The following is a 4,766-nucleotide window of genomic DNA, read 5'->3' on the forward strand; positions in this document are numbered from 1 at the left end:
AGTGCTGAACAGAGCACTAACACACATAAGTACATTCTCTGTTATAGTGTAAATTACAATACCTACTCTCCGGCAGAATATATCGACTCTGTCGACAAATTTAATAACTAAATTAATATTCCAATTATTTATATTGTCATAATAAATATAATAATCATTTATCGTATTTAATACATTGTGATAAAATATTAATTTAACAAACTTCAAACCTCTTCCAATCCAATACACGACGTGTACGTGCATTCGTCGTTAAAGAAGCGTGGAGCAACCGAACGGTGACAGTGGCAGGTTATTACACCAGCCTTGCCTCAAATGATGATGGCAGAAAAAAAACACATACCTACACGTTAGGTATTGTAAATAGGTACAATACATAATGTATTATACATTCATCGCTACGTTTAAAGTGTGTCTACTAATATTATTATAATAGTTTAATAGTATAACTAATCAAGGGCGTCCATCTTCGAAAATCCAGGGGGCTGGGTGTCCGGGTCACTGTGTTTTTCCATGTATAACAATTGTCAATTGTTTAATTTAAAATCGATGGACAAAATTACCTTTTGATTTAAATCTTCTTATAATTAATTTAGAATAGGGATGTAATGAATAATAGATAGGAATGAGGGCCCCAAATTGTTTACTTGTCCCAAGCCCTCAAAACCTTGCGCTGGCACTGGATAGGCCAATAAATTGCGCTCTATAGGTAGGTCCATTTTAGGGTCGATAGACCAATTTCGCTCAAAACATTTTACAATACCTAAGGAAAACTTATTAGTTAATTATATTTAAAAATACAATAAAAATAAATGAATAGATAGGTACACCAAAATGTTATAAACTTCCTACCGACGTGATATCGTTTACTAGAACCTTATAGGAGCCCCGCAAAGTGATTCATTCCGGTGATGCACATTTAACTCATTTTAAAGCAAACTGTAAGTGTTTGTTACACTTTTCATTTATAGTTTGATCCAACTGTTAACATACGTATGTATTTATGCAGGTGTACAGTTTGTACAGTTTATACTAACATTATACATATATTTCGAGTGCCACAATGATTATTGCAATAAAACACATGCGATTATGAGATCTGATTATACCTACTGACTAAAGCAAATTTTCCCGAACAATTTCGTTTTAAAAAACAAATATAATTTTTTAGTGAATATTGAACATATCGTACACATTAAAATATCACAACATTCCTATATGCTATGAATTTAATATTTTTCGTGACTTCGAATAAGAAATCCACAGAATTCACTTTGTCAAACATCATCACATACATTTTAAACTATTCCATTTGCGTCATATTATACAAATTAAAAATAGATTTGATAAATTAATAAGTTATGATTATTATAATCCAGCGTTACAACTTTTTATTTTAATATTATTTAGAGAGAAATGACTTATTATATAATAATTTATAGGCAAAAATGTGGTTACCACTCTGCTGTAAAGCAGAAGGCGTCTTAGGGGGTTTCTGTAAGGAATGTTTAGATTTGAATTCAATGATATAAATCTCTGTTTATTTGTATACGAAAAACTGATTCAAAACGATTCCGTCAGCCTAAAATTCCTATAATCTAGACACGCGGTAGCGTGTCAAGCCAAGTTCTATAGCTAACAGAACTGGCGAGCAGCACCGTGTGTAATATTACACGAACCATTTGGAGCCACTTTTGACCCCTTCATAACTCAAAAACTATTCCACATAAACATGTCAAATTTGGCTCATATATTGAGACTTACGAGATACAAATGTACTCCAAATTTCATAGGCACGCCTCCAACCGTTATTTAGATATGAACGTCCCAAAAAAGTCATTTTTATCACTGAATGACCTATATATCAAAATTCTAAACCAGTTCCAGATGACCTAGAAAGTTCAAATTTGGCATACAGATAGGAAGTTAAGTGAAAGGAAAAAATCAGAAACTTGTTAATTTTTATTAATTTAAATTTTTAAATTTTTAAATTAATTGATTTTATTATAATTTTTCAATTATTTGATCTATCATATTTAATTTTTCAATTAATTAATTAAGTGCCTTTAATTAAATGTAATTTAATGTAATGTTGACTTATATAGCTCCGCTAACCTTTCCTGTATCACCACGCCAAAAATACGTCCAGTTGAATATGTGTCAATATTGGCGACCCGCGCACAGCAACATACTTTTAGATTCTGGGTGGAACGATGAATGTATTGATTTTATAATGATGTTTTTTTTATTTTTTTTTTTTCTTCAACAGTACCTTTTCTGATAGGAAAGTGAATCTAGTTGGTACTTTGGGGGGTCAAAAGTAAAATTTTTCCAATAGTTTTCAAAAGCGCCGTGAAAAACAAAAGAAAATTTAAGGAAAAATGGGAATTTTTACGCAAAATCTGTTTTCGAGAAAATTGATTTTAGTTTTTGGTATAACTTTAAAACGAATGACTGTAGATACATGACATTTTCACTGGTTGCTTATATTTCCATTTTCTATACATGATAAAATTTCAAAATATTTTGATTCGTTTTGAGCTGTTTACAGACAATTTCAGTTTCCAATTTAATTAGTTTTTATTTCTATAAATGTCAATAAAACATTATTTGTTGAGTAAAAATACTTGAAAATTTAATACAAGGCTCCTACTATATTGTTACAATGACATTTGAAAAATATTAAAAATCCTTAGTCACAGTTTTTTTTTATTAGCATTTAAAGTTCAAAAATTGACAAAATATGTAAAAATCACGAAAATTAGCAAATTATTTTGAGTTAAGAATTCGTAAAAAATTTTTTTAAATCTAAGATTTTAAAATGTATTACAAGATTCTTCATAATATTGTCTACCTTTATCAAAAAAAAAAATGTCTACAAGAAAGTCAAATTAAATTTTTATGAGCGTTTGAAATTCATATTTTTACAACATTTGGTATTCGCTCTAGATACTTAAAAATTTCACTGAATGTTTATATTAGCATTTTCTACATACGATAAAATTTGGAAAATAATTTGGCTCTTTTTGAGCTCTTTACGGACATGGTCAGTTTTCAATTTTTTTAGTTTTTTTTTCTATAAATATCAATAAAGTTTTATCTGTTCGGCTAAAAAGTGTAAAATTAGTAAAATATTGTAAAATTAATACAAGGCTCCTGATACATTGTTACAATAGCAGTTGAAAAAAATTAAAAATACATAGGCACAATTTTTTTTTATAAGCATTTAAAGATCGAATTTTGACAAAATTTATCAAATTTAAAATTGAATAATTAATTTGTAGTTAAAAAATTATAAAATGTTCAACTTTTAAGAAACTCAAATTAAATTTTTATGAGCGTTTGAAATTCATATTTATACAACATTTAATATTCACTCGATTTCTTACGTAACGATTTCCTTATTTTGTTGTAATTAAAAAACAAGTGACTGTAGAAACTTGAAAATTTCACTGAATGTTTATAATGTTTTATTAGTATTTTCTATATACGATAAAATTTTGAAAATAATTTGACTCTTTTTGAGCTGTTTACGGACATTGTAAGTTTTCAATTTTTGTAGTTTTTTTTTCTATAAATATCAATTAAGTTTTATCTATTGGGCCAAAAAGTGTAAAAAATTAATACAAGGCTCCTGATACATTGTTACAATAGCAGTTGAAAAATATTAAAAATACATATGCACAATTATCTTTTATAAGCATTTGAAGTTGAAATTTTGACAACATTTATCAAATTTAAAATTGAATAATTATTTTGTAGTTAAAAATTTATAAAATGTTCAACTTTTATATCTAAGGATTGAAAATTTAAAACAAGATTCCACGTAAATATTTAACTCTGTTACCAAAAATTCTAAGAAATACATTAGCACAGTTTATTTTTATAGTCATTTTAAGTTCAAATTTGGACAAAATCACATATTAAAAAACCTGGATTAACTATTTTTTTTGTTATTTTGTTGTGATTGTATAATATTATTCGTGGGTACTTGAAACTTCTAAAGTATACTATTATATATCTATGATAGTACCACGGTTTGTTGTTGATGTATTACGTGTTATAAGTACCTAATAGATATTGTGATATGATTATTTGGAATTTATTATTGGTACCTATTAAAGGTAAATTTTTTTTTTTTATACCATAGACTATATAATATTATGTCTTATACCTAGACTGACATACCGTCTCCGCTCAGAATCTTTTTTCTTAAACAATGATATTACATAATTGATTTAAAATTTAATACCATCTATTATACAGTGACCCACTTGTGATCTACTGTACATCAGAGCGACAACCTTTTTTTTTTCTATGTATGTAATTAATTTTAATTTGTAAAATTAAAAATTTACAATTAAAAAAATTTAATAATTTATCTCACGATTAAGAATTACCCACCCACCAGTAGAAATTATAGTAAATAAAATTATGATAATTTAAAATGTACTTAAAAAGAGGTAAAATAATTTTATATTAATTTTATATTTTATACTCTGTATACAACAGAAAATATTTTATAATAAATATTATTAATGTTATTAACTGAAATCTGAATTATCTATAGTATATAGTAATAAAATTTATTTATATAATACGTCATGCCGTCATGGCTAGGTTAGGTTTTGTTATCATAATTTACATACAAAAAGTAATGATATCCCACCAAAAGCATATACTTAAAATAAGAGTCAAGTTCAATACTATAATAATATATGCCTTGGTTGTTGACTTCAACGACAAAAGAAGTGAGATCAAAATGGGTC

The 4,766-nt window shown here is 26.9% G+C and overlaps 1 protein-coding gene across 1 annotated transcript in view; it reads left to right on the forward strand.

Moving 5' to 3' along the window:
- Positions 1-4,766, forward strand: part of LOC100160867 (probable enoyl-CoA hydratase, mitochondrial) — a 9,114-nt gene that overhangs the window by 2,644 nt on the left and 1,704 nt on the right. The gene's annotated exons all lie outside the window — the stretch shown is intronic.

The sequence above is a fragment of the Acyrthosiphon pisum genome, chromosome A2 (genome assembly GCF_005508785.2).
Source record: "Acyrthosiphon pisum isolate AL4f chromosome A2, pea_aphid_22Mar2018_4r6ur, whole genome shotgun sequence".
Lineage (NCBI taxonomy): Eukaryota > Metazoa > Arthropoda > Insecta > Hemiptera > Aphididae > Acyrthosiphon > Acyrthosiphon pisum.